Raw genomic sequence first — 18,639 nt, 5'->3', positions numbered from 1 at the left:
AATTTAAAATCTCTAATTAAGCACCAAAATAGACGTCCTGACAAACAAAGGAGAGATCAATAAAATTGAGAGTAAAAAAGCCACAGAACTAGTAAAACTAGGAGTTGGTTTTATTAAAAAAAAAAACAGAGGTAATAAAATAGATAAACCATTTAATTTGATTTTAAAAAAGGAAAGAAAACCAAATTATCATTACCAAAAATCAAGAGGATGAATTTACCACAATGAATATGAAATTAAAGCAACTATTAGGAGCTATTTTGTCCAGTGATATGCAAATAAATCCAACAATCTAAGTGAAATGGATGAATATTTACAAAAATACAAATTGCCCAGATTAACAGAAGTAGAATATTTAAATAATCACATCTCAGAAAAAGACTTGAACAAGACATAAATGAGCGCCCTAAGAAAAAATAAATAGAATTAAAATAGGCAATGAGGAAACAAAACTGTCACCCTTTACAAAAGATACTCTTTGCAGATGATATGATGGTATACTTAAAGAACCTTAGAGAATCAATTGAAAAAACTAGTTGAAACAATTAACAACTTTAGCAAAGTTGCAGAAAATAAACTAAACACACACAAATCATGAGCACTTCTATGTATTATCAACAAATTCCAGTAAGAAGAGACAGAAAGAGAAATTTCATTTAAAATAGTTGCAGACAATATAAAATACTTGGAAACAACTGCAAAGACAAACCCAGGAACTATACATAATTCCAAAACACTTTACACAAATACAGACAGATTTAAACAACTGGAAAAGTATTAATTGTTCATAGGTAGGCTAAGGCAATATAATAAAAATGACAATTTGACCTAAATTAATCTATTTATTCAGTACAATACTAATCAAAATACCATAAGTTATTTTATAAAACTAGAAAAAATAACAAAATTCATCTGGAGGAAAAAAAGACCATGCATATCAAGAGAATCCATGAAAAAAATATGTGAAAAAAAAGTAGCCTAGCAGTACCAGATATCAAACTTATTACAAAGTGGTAATCATGAAAACAATCTACTACTGGCTAAGAAACAGAGTAGGGGATCAATGGAATGGATTAGGCACATAATACACGGTAGTAAGTAGTCACAGTAATCTAGGGTTTGATTAATCCAAAGATCCAAGCTTTTGGGATAAGAACTCATCATTTGACAAAAAGTGCTGGAAAAACTAGAAAGGAGTTTGGCAGAAATTATGCATAGACCAACATCTCACAGTTTATACCAAGATAAGGTCAAAATAGGTACATGATTTAGACATAAAGTATGATATCAAGCAATTAGCAGAGCAAAGAACATTTACCTGTCAGCTCTATTGATAAAGGAAGAATTTATGACTAAAGACAGAGAGTCACAAGAAGTAAAATGGATGATTTTGATTACATAAAATTGAAAAGATTTTGCACAAACAAAACCAATGCAGCCAAGATTAGAAAGCAGGAAACTTGGGGAATTTTTTTTATAGTGAGTTTCAATAATAAAGGCTTCTTTTCTCAAATATTAGAGGGAACTGAGTCAAATTTACAAAAATACAAGTCATTCTGACAAATGGTTAAAGGATATGAACATGCGGCTTTCAGATGAAGAAATCAAAGCTATCTATAGTTACGTGGGAAAAAAATGCCCTGAGTCACTATTGATTAGAGAAATATGAATTAAAATATATCTGAGCAAGCACCTCACACCTATTAGATTGGCTAACATGAGAGAAAAGGAAAATGACAAATGCAGGGAATGTGGAAAAATTGGAACACTGATGTGCTTTTGGTGGAGTTATGAACTGGTCCAGCCCTTCTAGAGAACAATTTGAGACTTAAAGCTTCTGGTCATAGGATCATAGAGCCTTCAGGAGATTTCGAAGTTATCTAATTCAATGCCCTCATTTGAGAGACAATCAAACTAAAGCCCAGATTGGGGAGATGGCCTTGCCAAAGATAACAAAGCCAATTAGTAGCAAGCCTGTTTTCTGGCTTTCTATTCAGGCTTCTTTCCCCTGCTCTAGCCTGCCTGTGACATTCTGTCTGAATGGCCAATCTTTCCTTCTGCATTCGCATCTCCAGTCCTTAGCACATAGTAAACGATGAATAAATGCTTTCCCCTTGATATCCCTTTCGTTTCTGTTGAAAATTTTCTATTGTACATACCTGTACTTTTAATTATTCTTCTCTTCTATATATGTACATATATATGTACATATACATATATTTTTGTGTCTATGTGGAGGGGGTGGGGTTCATAGTCGACAGTGAAAAAGACACATTTCTTTTCTTTTCTGAAAACTTTCAGATGTTTGAAGATAGCTTTCATGCCCCACTGTGTCTTCTCTGCTGCAGGCTAACCATCCCCATCCCCTTCAATGAATTTTTAGAAGACAGTTTCAAAATGCCTCCCCATCCTGGTCACCCTCATCTGGATGCATCTTAGCTTGTCAATTTCTTGCCTAAATGTGGCTCCCAAAATTGAACATGATTCTCTAGAGGGGGTCCTAGGCTGGACAGAGTCAAACAGGGATACCATCTTCTTCTTATGGATTGATAGTGTGTTCTAATAAAGAACATGCAGAATTTGGAGTCAGGACCCAGATCATACCCTGAGTAAACTGAGGCAAGCAACATTTACTCAGGGTCACACAATTAACTAATGTCTGAGGAGGGATTTGAACTAAATATTCTTGACCCCAGATCCAGAAATCAATTCAATGAATCATCTAGCTGTCACTAGGCATGCATTCATACATATATAATACATATGTATACACATGTATACATATGTGCAGCATGAAAGTATGTGCATACATGTGTTCATGTGTGCATATACGCATATATATATGGTACAACATATAAACTGGTGCAAAGTATAGTCATCAGAAACAGGAAAGCAATACGTGCAGAAGAGAGAATCCGTGACAATAATAGAAAAGATTAATAGCAAAAAGTCCAATGAAATTCTGTGTAATTGCAAGCTTGATCCCAGGAGGGAATTTCAGAAAACTCTGGGTGAGGAAGGTTGCACAGGTCATCAGACTCAGTGGATGTGAAGAGTTTGAACTTTTTCAAAACCCATTGTTACAAATTCATGGTTACCTGGGTACCTCTCTAGGTAGGGGAGGATTTGACTCAGAAATGGATGCTGTATAAAAATAATAGGCATCAATCAATATGTTTTAATTCACTAGGGGAGTTTAAACTTTGGATGGAATTCTTTTGCAAAACAAGGAATTATTCTGAAAAGCAAAGGAGGACTTTAGAGCAAGGCAAACAATGGTTCGCCAGTGTCTTGCTAGTATTTTGCAAAGGCAAGAAGGCTCAGATGAGCTTGTTAGTTCTAAGGTAGTCTAGTACTAAAGTCTAGTACTGACTTTTGAAAAGTCAGTATAGTGACTAGACTAAAAGAGGCTGCATTAAGGCACTCTAAGGGTTTAGAATCCCTGAATGTCAGAGCTGGGGGGAGGACCTTAAAAACCAAGTAGTTTAGGGGTGCTCAAAGATTGTGCCCCAATATTTGGGATGTCACGTTATATATAAATGTAGGAATAATTTTTCTTAATATACATTTTCCTTATCCCACATAGTATGGTGATCATATTACTAAAATGAACGAAATTTGCCTATTACATACGTGCACTAATCTCAAGCACATCAGACTCAGAACTTGCAAAGAACTTCAAAAAAAACCAGCTGTTCTTATCAAATGGAAACCGCACATGCTTCATACCCCTCCTGACTCTCCAACTTCAGCCTTGAGTGCCCTGCCACTCCTGTGCCACATCTGTTACACTGGAATCTGGCCCCCAAAACAACTGGATGAAGGTTGCCAAGAAGCAAATTTAGAGACTTTCATGAAAAGAGAATCCACTTCATCCCAAGGTAGCTCATTACATTTGTAAACACATTTAATTGTTAGGAACCTTTTCTTTCTGTAAAGTCTAAATTTGCTTCTTGGCAACTTTCATCCATTTGCTTTTAGGGTCAGACAGATGTGGCACAGGGAAGAAGTGAGAGGTGAAAAACTGGAGGTCATCATGACGACAAAGAACAGGTTTTGGGGGTTGCGAGAGGGATAAAGTGAAATCATAATTGTGATCGCATAAATAGGGTCCAAACTCCTGAAGACAGAAAGGATGCATTTGTGGGCGCTGGCAGGCCAAGGGTATGACAATCTTTGGTTTGGAGTGACCTGGAGTGGAAGCCTGGCTCACAGGAAATGAGGAAGTGAATGAGTTGAAAGGTGAGGGTAGAGTATCACTATATATGTGGAAGTCCTCTAGTATGAAGGCAGGCGTTGGGGGGAAAGGAGAGATTGTAAACCTGGCAGTGAATTCATAGAGGAAGGAAGTTGGTGGATAATAGCCAACAGAGTCTTGATAGGACAAGAGGAGAAACTGAGTGGCAGTAGGGAGGAAAGAGTGTTTCAACTCCCCTACAATGATCAGTGAATGGGGGGAGAATGAGTGAAAGGGACATAGGGTTGGAAATCAGGGAGGCTGCGGCAGCAGGAGGGTGTCAGGTCTCAGTGAGGGTCAGAAGACAGGAGTGGAGAAGGAAAAGAAAATGAAAGTTAGTTTGACAATGAAAGAAGTGGATTGGTTTAGAGTGGGACCAGGGGGCAATCAGTGGGAGATGGAGAATGGGTTTGAGTATTGACAGCCTAGCATTCAGAATCATTGGAATTGAGGAGAGGGGCAGAGAGGAGAGATAATGATATGGGAATATGTTAATTATGACAAATGAGTTCAGTTTGGTTATTATTGTCCATAAGGGCTCCGTCTTGGGGGTGTCCTAGGCATAAAACACCTATATGTAACTAGGAAAAGGGAGAGGGGTCCAGAGAGGCCAGCACAAGGGCAAGTAACCACTCTGGGGTGTATGTAGGAAGACTGATAGGGAGCCTCGAGGTGGGTGGAGTGACTCATGGCAGCTAGGAAGCTTTCCTGCTTCCTAGCTGTGACAGCAATACAATCTCTAGGCCTCAATTTCCTCATCTATGAAAGGAAGATATTTTACTAGACATCCCTTCCAGGTTTAAATAGATGATTTGACCAGTCATGGTCCAATCACCCTTTTGGATCATCTAGCTTGGTTTGATCATCATCTCTATGCTGGTGACTCTCAGATTTATGGTGATCATCATAGCAATAGCCGGTATTTGTATGTCACTTTGAGGTTTGCAAAGAACTTTATAAATATCATCTCCTTTTATCCTCATAATACCCCTGGGAGGGGCTATTATTATCCTCATTTTAAATATGAGGAAACTGAGGCAAACAATGTTTTCTCAGGGTCACACAATTAATGTCCGAGGAGGGATTTGACGCCCCCTCAGGGGCAGGTCCTACCCTTTTGTAATCAGGTTGGAGGTCTCCTCAGGGTCCCAGACTCCTCTGGCCACCACTGCTGGAGAAGACTGGAATGGGAATCTCTGTTTCCCGGCTTAGTACTGCAAGACTTTGAGTAGATCACTTCCTTCCTCAGAGCCTCAGTTTCTGCATGTGTTTACATCAGGGATCCCTCTCTGCCAGGGTTGCTAGAAGGGTTGGACCAGGTAAACTTTAAGGTGCCAGCAAACTAGAGTTGGGAGGATGATTATGACAGATCCCTGGGTGTCAGGTTGAGGCAAGCAGAATCCTGAGGTCCCCCTCTCCCGATGACTCACTTGTATCAGACTTCTTTTCCCCAGCTCAAATGAAGTGAGCCCCGAAGGACCTGGCCCAGTGCCCTGGCCCTCCACATTGCAGTGCCAGGGCTGAGCCTGCTCGAAACACCCTGAGGTCAAGTGCAAACAGCAACCCCTATGAGAAGGAGGAAGTGACTTCGTCTCAGGCTGCTGCTCTCTGGTGTATGTCAGGGATGACACCCATTCAATAAACCAAGCAAACTTTCCCGTCTGGCTCTTGGCCCTCTCCAAAGCCCACAGTTAGCTCAGGTGTTCCTCTTGGCTGTTTTGTACATCCTGGTGAAGCCTCCCTGGAGCCTCCTTTCCTCAAGAAATGCTTCTGTTTCAGGACCCTTTGGAGATCCCAGAGAAAACTCTGCCCTTGCTATCTCCCCCCATCAGAATGGGAGCCACTTGAGGGCCAGGGCATCGCTGGCATTTTTGTTCTTGTTTGTTTGTTTGTGTTTGACTTTCTTTATATCCCCAGGACTTAGCTCGGTGCTTGGCACAGAGGAAGCCCTTAACAAATTCTTGTTGACTTGACTCCCAGAGAACAACCTCAGAGAACATCTAGTTCAACCCCCCTTATTTTACAGATGAAGAGAATGAGACCCACAGAGGGGAAGGGCATCACCCACAGTCAAAAAGCTAGTGGCAGAGTCAGAAGGGCACCCCAGAGTCCTTCATCTCAAATCTAGAGCTCTTCCCACTTCTCCATCCTTCAGTGAACATCAGTTGATGCAAGAGATGTTTCCTTGAGAAGTCACACTCAAATATTTGAAAGGCCATCTCCTGGATGAGGGATTAGGCTTGTGGTCCCACAGGAGCGCTGGGTGGGTGCTACAGGTAGCTTGATCATCAGGCTTGATGTCAGGAAAACTTTGTAATGCAAAAAAGCTGTCTAAATGGGATTCCTAGGGAGGTAGAAAGACCCTGCCTTGGGATGTCTTCAAGCAGAGTCTGGCCAGCCACATACTCACTGGCTAGGTTATAGTTAGGATTCCTTCATGTATGGGATGGCCAACTCTCCAGTTCTGTGATTCAGGGAAGCTACAGTTTGGTAAATCAAGTTATACTTTAAGTACTCGGGAGCTTAGCATTGAAAGAAAGATCATCATGAAGGCAAAACAAAGACCACCACTGGACTGGAAAAGAAGACTGGTCTTCTTGGCCAAAAGTCAGGCCTTGGATGACTCTAACCCACTCCTCCCTCCTGTTTCTTTATATATTATAAATGGAAGAGAGGGGAATCACCTCTCTCTCTCTCTCTCTCTCTCTCTCTCTCTCTCTCTCTCTCTCTCTCTCTCTCTCACACACACACACACACACACACACACACACACACACACACACACACACACACACAACTTCTGGGGAGATTCAAGCCCTCAGCAAAAATAGAAATCTCTTTCTCATTCCTTAGCCAATATCCTTCAGTTTATCTGCCAGTTCTGTCTGCAGCCCAGCCAGGGACAAGATGTGATGACGTGATGTAGCCTTCCAAAGAAGGGAGGGAGGTGGCTGTGACTGGGAGGGGATGAATATAACCCATGGGACACAGAGTAAATAGTCACCAACCTCATGGGGTGGATATTTATTTTATGTAAGATGTAGCTGAGTTCTTAGGGGATTTTTTCCCCACTTGACCCTCGTGGAGTATTTTTCCTCCAAAATCATTCTTTAGACTCCTCTACCCCTCAACCAAAAGGAAATAATAGGCACACTTAAAATAAAAAAATTAATAAGCAAGATCAAAGATGAACAAAACTTTTGAAGACAATTCATGCACCAAAAGGCAGCTGCTAGCTAGAAAGGGCCATTTCCACCTGTTAGGAGAAGTGAAAAGAGATCACTAAGCTTACCCTCTGGGCAGTATTACTACCCCCATATTACCCTTAAGGAAGCTGAGGCACACATAGGTTAAATGACTTGCCTAGGATCACACAGCTTGTAAATGTCTGCAGCAGGATTTGAACTCAGGTCTTCCTGACTCCACTTTATCCACTGTGCCAACTAATTATCTCCAGTAGGGAGTAGATCCAGTGAGAGCAGTGCAATCACATCACCAGAAGACCTCAGTAATCCTGCAGCCTTGGGGGTATGAGATGTCCCTCTGGCTCTATACCCTGACCACCTATGTTTCCTGAATAGGTGTTCCTAATGGATGATCCTTGTGGGTTACCATTCTCCTCACATGACTCATGAGAGATCAGAGAATGATGGGAACCTTCCATTTCAGGGGTTCTGAACCTGGGGTCTGTGTACTTGCCTTTCTAATATTTTGAAAACTGCATTTCAACATATTTTTCATCCTATTAATTTTATTTCATGCATTTCGAAACTGTATTCTAAGGATTCCACAGGTGTCTGTGTCCATGACACACAAAAAGCTTAAGAACTCTTGTTTTATGGTGATTCATTTTACTATGCTATTTGATTCAATGTTTTTTCCTTAAACTAATTCTCTCCCCCGCTCACTTGTAAAAGCAAGTCCATTGGGTGAAAGCCAAACAGAAAAAGCCTGATCTCTTTCCCCAATGACAGTCCTCTGTACTTGAAGACAACTAGCACATTCCCCCCACCCCTGCGCCACCACCCCCAATCTTTTCTTCTCCAGGTTAAACATTCCCAGGTCCTTTCACTGGCCATCATGTGACATGAAGTCAAACAACCACCCTGGCTACCTTCCCAGGGCTACCTTTCAATTTATCAACATCCTCCTTAAACTGTGACCCCCAGCTCTGAGTACACTATCCCAGGTCAGAGCACAGCAGGATTGCCCCCTCCACATTTCTGGGCACTTGGCTTCTCTTGATGTACCTGAAGATCACAGTTGTGACCTGGCTGTGTAGCCAGAGAGAATGGAAGTTTCAAACATGGGGATAGAGAATTTTCTGGAAACGTGTAGTGGAAGGATATGGGTCTAGAACTGAGGCAACAGAGACATCAGAGAGATCCCCAAGCCCTAATAGGCAAAATTTTTTTTTTGGACAATCATACCCAATCTTAAGATATCTGAAGGGCTGTAGAAAATAAGAGAGACTCAATTTATTCTCCTTGATAGTCTATACTTTAAGGCCCCTTCTGGCTTCATTTCCCACCTCTGTGTCTTTGCACTGGCTCTTCCCTTATGCCTGGAATGCTCTCCCTCTTCACCTCTGACTCTGACCTTCTCTGACTTCCTTCCAGAGTCAGCTCACATTCCACCTTTTGCAGTCCCCCCTACTTTAATGCCTTCTCCTCTAATGTCCCATCTACTCCTTCTTGTTCGTTTATATTTTGTTGTTTTTCTTTTATATTTTGTCTCCCTCCCTAGAGTATAAGCTCCTTGAGGGTAAGAACTGATTTTGCTTTTTCTTTGTCTCACCAGTGCTTACCACAGGGTCTGACACACCGGAAGGAAGCATTTAACCAATGAGTGCTGATGGATTGATTAATTGGACAAAATTCCATTCTAACTTCTCCTCCAACTCTAATACAGTCTACAACTGTATTATTCAATAAATGAATCAGAGGAACCTGGAAGGAAAACTTAAGGGAATCAAGTCCAATCGCTTTCTTCTGGAAGTGCAAAATGCGTAACGTTTGTTCCTGTAGAATAACTCTGAACAGAAAGTTCTCCAAAATAGTAAAGCTACAATGTTTCCCTGACATAGTTGGGTTAACCACATTGATGAAAGACATACACCACCTTGTGGCGGGTGATGGGAAGAACTGGACTCTTAGCTCCAGCTTTTCCCAAGGTCTGTGGAATCCATAGTCAGATTCCATTGAATTCAACTTACGGTGACAAAGTGCCCACTGTGTGCAGAGCATGGAGAAGACCCCCCCCCCCAGGGGAATGAAAGGACTATACTGTACATTGTCCCCATTCTCATGAATGGGGAGACACGAGGTAGAAATATGGGTAATCAGAAGACAAAATTATAGTCAGAACTCTACGTTATTATGTATTATTGACTAACTGGGGTATTTGAGGTGTTCAGGAGGACTAGTATCTCCAACACAAGGGCTGCCGAGCCCTTTTCAGGGCTGTTCATCCACTTTTGGTGCCCACCTAATTCACCCAACGCTCACCTGTGGCTCCAAGAAGCTATAGTACCCAGACCCCAGTAAAACCAACAAGACAGACGGGCTAAACCAGGAAGAGTTTGGGGAAGGTCTACTCCAAGCATTTAAAGACTTCACTCCAGCAGAATGGCTAGCTGAGAACAATTTATTCCAATGGACAAGAAGTAGCCACTTGGTCTGACATCGAAGATGCCAAGGTCATCCACTGCATTCCAGGGCATCACCTTGATCAGTCTTGACTTTTGTCCTGCCACTTGACTTTGATGAATCCACAAGAAAAAGCAAGGATGATGACTTCGTGCAGCTCTGCCTTACTTAAATCTGATTCAAGCACAAGTTAAGACTTTGTCCTATTGGCAATTGGACCTCTTGGAAAACAAGACAAACAACACTATTTGCTAAGCAATTGCTTCACACCAATGTTGTGAGGAAAGTAGCCTAAGCATTATTATTTCCATTTTACTGAGGAGAAATGGTCTTAGAGAGGTTAAATAATTACCTGGGGCATGCAGCTACTCAGCAATGAAAAACTCCAAAACTCAAACCCAGGTCTTCAGACTCCAAGACCAGTGTTCCTCCTTCCACTACTGGAGTGGCTTTCTAGCCTTCTGGTCTCAGGTCCCCTTTATACTCTTAAAGTAAACACTGCTACCTAAAGAGCTCTTATTTATGTGGTTTATATCTATCAATGTGTTTTATATGTATATATATGTGTGTGTGTGTGTGTGTGTGTGTGTGTGTGTGTGTGTGTGTGTGTGTGTATGTATATAGACTCCCTGAAAGGGTCTTGGGGACCCCCAGAAGTCCCTGGACTGGTACACTTTGAGAATTGTTATTCTACACCTTGCTAATAAGAGAACTGCAAAGCAATAAAGGAGGTAAGAAGGGACCTGGGACATGGATATGATGGAAAAACTCAGCGAAGTAACATTTAAGTGGGACTATAAAGGCTGGATCAGAACTTTAACAGATATGGAAAGGGGAGAAGGAAAGTACTACAGAAATAAGAAACTGTGTTAGCAAAGGAAAGGAAAATATAGAGAATTACAATCAATAGTGAAGAACTAATATAGTTCATATATAATTATTCAATGTTTAGACAGGTAGGATGCCCATGCCTTTACAAGTATTATCTTCATCTTTGTCTATATTTGCATGTCTTCTCCCCCACTAGATTTTAAGGTCCTTGAAGGCAGGAACTGTCTTTTGCTACTTATTGTACCTATCACTTAGAATAGTACCTGGTACATGCTGTGGTTGTTATGTCTTCATGACTCCATTTTTAATGGTGTCTTCTTGGCAAGGATACCGGAGTGGTTTGCCATTTCCTTCTCCAGGATTTCATTTTACAGTTGAGGAAACAGGATTGAGTGACTTGCCCAGCGTCACACAGCTAGTAAGTGTCTGAAGTTGAATTTGAACTTGTGACACAGCGTCTTTCTGACTCAAGGTCCAGCACTCTATGCATTATGGCGCCACCTAGCTAACACCCTAATAATATAAAAGCTGACATTTATATAGCACTTAAAGCTGTGCAAAGGGTTTTCATTTTGCTCATCAGTAAAGTGGGGATAGTGACAGCAGCTGTCTTATGGGGATCATTGTGAGAATGAAATCAGATAACCTGTGAAAGACTTTGTAAACCTTTGTACATAAGTGCCGGTTGTCTTCCTCCTTCTCTTCAATACCCTACCTCTTAATCTGGCTGTCCTATGGCCCCTGCCTCAGACTTACTGAGGCAGGACGGATGAGGGGGATGAGACCTGAATTCGATGTCTGAAAGCCAACTATTATACTGTTGCATCCTAAGGACCACGGGAATTTTTCCTCTGATTTGCAGCTGAAACTTTCCCTAAGCATTGCCTCCATTAGAATGGGACTCAGAGCAGAAAATGTCTTCCCTTTCTTTCTATTTGTACCCCCTAGTGTTTAGCACATAAGCACTTAAAAAATGTTATTCATTCATTCATTCATTCCAACTCGAATCTCTGATTCTAGATAGCAACAAAAGAAAGCAGTCTATTTCATTATGCACAGAGTTAACTGTCTGCCTTCCATCTTCCAAGAGTAATGCCCATCCACTGATAATGGTTCTGCCCTTTGAAGCTGAGGAGAATCACTGAATTTTGTTTAGCATTTGAATCATGAAATTCAGAGCTGAAAGGGACCTTCTCTGTCTTCTAGTCCCACCCCTATTCAAAAAGGAATCCCTGCCATCATAGAGCAGATATGTGGTTCTCCAGTCTCTGTTTTAAGCCCTCCAAGGACAGGGAGCTCACCCCTCAAGGAAGTCTATTCCACTTTTGGCAGCTTTCATTGTTAGGAAGAACCTGATTCCTGGTTCTGCATTCTAGGGCCAGAAAGAACAAATCTGTTCCCTCTTCCATGTGACAACTTTCAAATAATTGAAGGAATCTATTTTGTCCACCTGAATCTTCTTTTCTCCAGGTTAAATATCCTTAGTTCTTTCAACCAAATAAATCTTTTTGTTTTACTAGCCTTTCACATACTTGAAGATAAATATTAAGTTCTCCTTCAGATAATTCTTCTCTAGGCTAAACAACTCCAGTTCCTTGAACCAGACTTCCTATGGTTTAGTTACTGGTTCTCAAACCCCAAAGATCTCTCTCTTTGGGATCCACTCCAAGTTGTCAATGTTCTTCCTGAAATGTGCTTCCCAGAACAGAACAGAATCCTCCAGTTTGGTCTGATCAGGACATAGGACAGTAACATTTTTACCTCCTTTATATCAAACACTATGCTTTTGGTAATTCAGCCCAAGAGCAGTTAGATATCCTTAATGTCATCCTCCACACCTCACCTTCACTCACCCACATACCCAATTTGTTGCCAAATATTATTTCTATCTTGCCAGTATCATCATTCAGGTCATTACCTCATGCCTACAACACTACAGCAGATTTCAAACTGATCTTACTAACTTGTCTCTCCCTAATCCAACCCAACCTCTACTTAGCTGTTAAGGTGATTTTTCTAAACTGTAAGCCCAACCATGTCATCCTTTCTTCCCCAACCCACTTAGTAAGATCCAGTGTCTCCCTACTGCCTCCAGAACCAGAAAAACTATCTGATTAGCATGTAAAACTCTATAACCCGGCTCCTGCCTCCTCTTTCCTTACCAGCAATCTGGACTTTATCTTGCCACTGGACTTTGATGACTCTGGAGGAGAGTGAGGCTGATGACTTTGCAAAGCTCTGCCTCACTTAAATCCAATTCATGACCAAGTCAAGATATCACCCTTGTGATATCATCGGTCTTCTTCGAAAAACGAAAGACAAACAACAAAACAATTTACTCCCTTCCATACAGTGTATGACCCAGATGTGTGGATCAATTACAGTTCCTAGATCATGACATGGGAGACTCCATCTCCCACCTCAGTGTCTGCCTGGCATGACTCTGGCCCCTCACCTTCATCTCCTAATTTCCCTGGACTTCTTCAAGATTTATTTCAAATTTCCCTTTCAGTGACAGGCCTTTCTTGGTCCCTTCCCATCTGCTAATGTCCCCATTTTTTCCATAATATCTTGTTTCCAAGTGATCTCTCCCATTAGAATATCCCAATTGAGGGCACGGACTTTTTTGTTTTAGTTTTTAGTTTTTCTTTGTATCCCCAGAACTTGGCACAGTACCTGGCATATAAAAAGAGCTTCATAAAGGCATGGTGACTGACTGATCAATTCAATGATGAATCAAGATTGCAGCACGATACCCACCTCCTGACAGTGAAGTGACAGACTTGAGGGGCAGAATGAGATATGTATTTTTAAATAGTATTTTTCCCAATTACATGTCAAAACAGTTTTTAGCATTCATTTTTCCAAGATTTTGAGTTCTAAATTTTTATCCCTCCCCTCCCCTCTTCTGAAAATGGTAGGCAGTTTGAGATAGCTTATAATGCTATCATATAAAACATATTTCCATATTAGTAACAATTGTGAAGGAAGAAACAGATGAAAATGAAAAAAATGCACAAAAAAGAATAAAGTGAAAAAATATGCTTCTATCTGCATTCAGAGTCCATCAGTAATTTATCTGGATGTGGATAGCATTTTCCTTCATGAGTCCTTTATATTTGTTTTGGATCATTGTGTCACTGAGCAGAGTTGAGTCATTCATAGCTGATCATCACACAATGCTGCTGATACTGTATACATAGTTTTCCTGGTTCTGCTCATTTCACTTTGCATCAGTTTGTACAAGTCTTTTCTGCCTATTCATCATTTTTTATTGCACAACAATATTCCATTACATTCATACACCACAGTTTGTTCAGACATTCCCCAATTGATGAGCATCCCTTCAATTTCCAATATTTTGCCACTATGAAAAGGGCTGCTATGAATATTTTTGTACATGTAGATCCTTTCCCCCTTTTTACGATCTCTTTGGGGTACAGATTTAGTAGTGGTATTGCTGGATCAAAGGGTATGCACAGTTTAATTGTTCTTTGGACATAATTCCAAACTGTTCTCCAGAGTAGTTGGATCCATTCACAACTCCACCAGCAGAGCATTAGTGTCCCAATAGTCACACGTTCTCTCCAACATTTATCATTTCTTTTTCTTTTTTTGCCCTGTACCCACTCTGATAGGTATGATAGGTATCTCAGAGTTGTTTTAATTTGCATTTCTCTATTCAAAAGTGATTTAGAGCACTTCTTCATATGCCTATAGATAGTTTGATTTCTTCATCTGAAAATTGCCTATTCACATTCTTTCCATTTATCAATTGGGGAATGTCTTGCATTCTTATAAATTTGACTCAGTTCTCTATATATTTTAGAAATGAGGCCATTATCAGAGACACTCCCTGTAAAGACTGCTTCCCAGCTTTCTGCTTTCCTTTTAATCATAGTTGCATTGGTTTTGTTTGTACAAAAGCTTTCAAATTTAATATAATCAAAATTATCTATTTGTAATGTTTTCTCTTATTTGGTTATGAATTCTCCCTTCCCCACAGATCTTTGCTTATAGTGTCATCCTTTATGTCTAAATCATTCACTCATTTTGACTTTATCCTAGTACATGGTGTGAGATGCTGGTCTATGCCAAGCTTCAGCCATAATGTTCTCCAGTTTTTCCAGCAGTTTTTGTCAAATAGTGAGTTCTTATCCAAAAAGTAGAGGTCTTTGGGTTTATCAAACACTACATTACTATGGTCATTTACTGCTGTGTTTTATGTCATTGATTCACCACTCCATTTCTTAGCCAATACCAGGTAATTCTGATGGTTACTGCTTTATAATATAGTTTGAGATCTGGTCTTGCTAAGTCACTTTCCTTTGTATGTTTTTTTCATTGATTTCCTTCATATTCTTGTCCCTTTGTTCTTTCAGATGAATTTTGCTATTTTTCCTAGCTCTATCAAGCTCTATCTATCTAAACCAATCTACTTATTCAGTACCATGCCAGTTTGATTGGTATGCCACTGAATAAGTAAATTAGCTTAGGCAGAATTATCATTTTTATTATATTGGCTCACCCTACCCATGAACTACTGACATTTTCCCAGTTGTTTAGATGTGACTTTATTTGTATGAAAAGTGTTTTGTAATTGTGTTCACTTATTTCCTGTGTTTATCTTGGCAGGTAGACTCCCAACAATTTTATATTGCTTGCAGTTAACTGGAACTTCTCTTTCTATCTCTTGCTGTTGGGCTTTTTTGGTCATATAAAGAAATTCTGATGACTTATGTGAGTTCATTTTATATCCTACAACTTCTAAAACTGTTAATTATTTCAAGTAGTTTTTTTAGTTGATTCTCCAGGGTTCTTTGAGCATACCATCATATCATCTGCAAGGAGCGATAGTTTTATTTCCTCATTGCCTATTTTAATTCCATTTCTTTTTTTTTCTCCTATTGCTAAACCTAACATTTCTAGTACTATATTGAATAGTGATGGTGATGATGGGTGTCCTCGCTTCACCCTTGATCTTATTGAGATTATCCTCATTAAAGATAATGCTTGCTGATGGTTTTATATACATAATGCTTATCAGTTTAAGAAATGCTCCCTTTATTCCTATGGTCTCTAATGTTTTCAATAAGAATGGATTCTGTATTTTGTCACAAAGCTTTTTCAGCATCTATTGAAATGATTATATGACTTGTGTTGGTTTTCTTACTGATACGGTCAATTATGCTGATAGTTTTCCTAATATTGAACTAATTCTACATTACTGATATAAATCCCTCCTAGTGGGACTATACACCTATAGTAGTGTATAATTTTTGTGATATTGCTGTAATTGCCTTGCTAGCATTTTGTTCAAAATTTTTACGTCAATATCCATTAGGGAAATTGGTCTACAATTTTCTTTCTCTGCTTTAGCTCTTCCTGGTTTAAGTATCAGTACCATATTTGCATCATAAGAGGAATTTGATAGAACTTTCTTTGCCTATTTTTCCAAATAGCTTATACAGTATTGCAATTAATCATTCTTTCAGTGTTTGACAAAATTCACTTGTGAACCATCTGGCCCTGGGGATTTTTTTCCTAGGGGGTTCATTGTTCAATTTCTTTTTCTAATTTTTCATAAATATTCTTCAATTTCACTCATATTGTCAGACTTATTGGCATATAACTGGCCAAAATTGAATTCATCATTTCATTTTTGATACTGGATATTTTTTTTCTTTTTAAACAAATTAACTAATGGCTTATCATATTTGCTTTCCCCCCCTAAAACCAGCTCCTAGATTTATTTATTAGCTCAATTTTATTACTCTCACTTTTGATTTTCAGGATTTCCAATTTGGTGTTCAATTGGGAATTTTTGATTTGTTCTTTTTCTAGTTTTTTTTTAATTGCATGTTGAATTCATTGATCTATTCTTTTTTCCATTTTGTTCATGTAAGAATTTAGAGAGATACACTTTCCCCTCAAGTATCGCTTTGTCTGCATTCCATAAATTTTGATATGTTGTCTCATTGTTGTCATTCTCTTTAATGAAATTATTGTTTCTATGGTTTGTTCTTTGACCTACTTATTCTTTAGGATTAGATTATTTTGCTTCCAATTAATTTTTAATCTATCTTTCCACTGCCCTTTATTGAATGTAATTTTTATTGCATTGTGATCTGAACAAAATACATTTAATATTTCTGCCTTTCTACATTTGATTTTGAGGTTTTTATGCCCTATTGTATGGTCAATTTTTGTGTAGGTTCTATGCGCTACTGAGAAAAATGTATATTCTTTATGTTCCCATTCAGTTTTCTCCAAATGTCTGTCATATTCAACTTTTCTAATATTCTATTTACCTCCTTAGTTTCTTTCGTTTACTTTTTGGTTGGATTTATCGAGTTCTGAGGAGAGAGGCTTGAGATCTCCCACTAGTATAGTTTTGTTGTCCATTTCTTCCTGTAACTCACTCAACTTCTTTAAGAATTTGGATGCTATACCACTTGGTGATTATATGTTTAGTATTGATATTGCTTCATTGTCTATGGTACCTTTTAGCAAGATGTAGTTTCCTTCCTTATTCTTTTAATTAGATCTATTTTTGCTTTTGCTTTATGTTTGTCTGAGATCAGGATTGCTACCCATTTTGGGGTTTGTTTGGGGGGAAGGGGTGTTGCTTCAGCTGAGGCATAATAGATTCTGCTCCAGCCCCTTGCCTTTACTCTGTGTGTGTCTCTCTGTTTCAAGTGTGTTTCTTGTAAACCACATTTTGTAGAATTCTGGGTTTTGATCCATTCTGCTATTTGCTTCCATTTTATGGGAGTGTACATCCCATTCACATTTGCAGTTATGATTACTGTGTATTTCTCTCCTACCTATTCCTCCTGTTCGCCCTCTCTCTCCTTTCACCCTTTCCCTTCTCACCAGTGTTTTCCTTCTGCTCTACCACCTCCCCTGATCTGCCCTCTCTTCTGTCAGTCCCTACTCCCTCCCCTTTACTTAATCTCCTCTCCTCCTACTTCCCTGTTGGACAAGATAGATTTCCATATTCAACTGATTGTGTATATACCCTCTTTAGTGAAGGTTGATGAGAGTAAGGTTCAAGTGATGCCCACTATCTACCCTCCCACCTTCCCCTCCCTGGTAATAGGTTTTTTGTGCCACTTCATGTGAAATAATTTACCCCATTCTACCTCTACCTTCATTCTATACCCAGTGTACTCCTCTTTCTCATCTCTTAAAGTATTTTTGGCATTCCCTCAAATTCACCTTATGCCCATACCCTCTGTCTATATATGTTCCCTTTAGCTGTACTATTAGTGATACAGTTCTTAAGAATTACAAGTATTATCTTCCCATGTTAGGATACAAACAGTTTAGCTCCATGGAATCCCTTAGACTTTCTTTCCCTTTTTACATGTTCATGTTATTCTTGGATCTTGATATTGGAGATCAAATTTTTGGTTTAATTATTTTCTTCTCCTTATGAAGACTTGAAATCCTTCTATTTCATTAAGGGCCATTTTTCCTCTTGATGTTTTATGCTTAATTTTGCTGGGTAAGTGATTTTTGGTTGTCTTCCAGACTATCATGTTCCATGTCTTCCAGTCTTTTAGTGGTTCAGCTGCCAAGTCCTGTGTAATCCTGAATGTGGTTCCCCAATATTTGAATTGTTTCCCTGCTGGGTACTAAGGCTCAAGATCTACTGCTGGCTTGCTGGGATGTTTCCTGTACTGGATTGTGCTCATCTTTTAGCTGAGTTGGACCTTTCCTGCCCATCTTCCAAGTTTCTTGGGCTCAAAGATTGTTTCACCCTGTCTTTTTGCTGGTTCTGCTGTTACAGGATTTGTTTTGGGGTGCTATTTTATGGTTGATTAGAGGTGAATATGGAAGAGCTGTGGCAACTTACTGCTTACTCCACCATCTTGGCTCCCAGAAGTCAAGGTAGTTAGACATGCATTTTTGAACACA

This window comes from Notamacropus eugenii, chromosome 1 (assembly GCF_028372415.1).
Source record: "Notamacropus eugenii isolate mMacEug1 chromosome 1, mMacEug1.pri_v2, whole genome shotgun sequence".
Classification (NCBI taxonomy): Eukaryota; Metazoa; Chordata; class Mammalia; order Diprotodontia; family Macropodidae; genus Notamacropus; species Notamacropus eugenii.
This window is presented reverse-complemented; position numbering follows the sequence as displayed.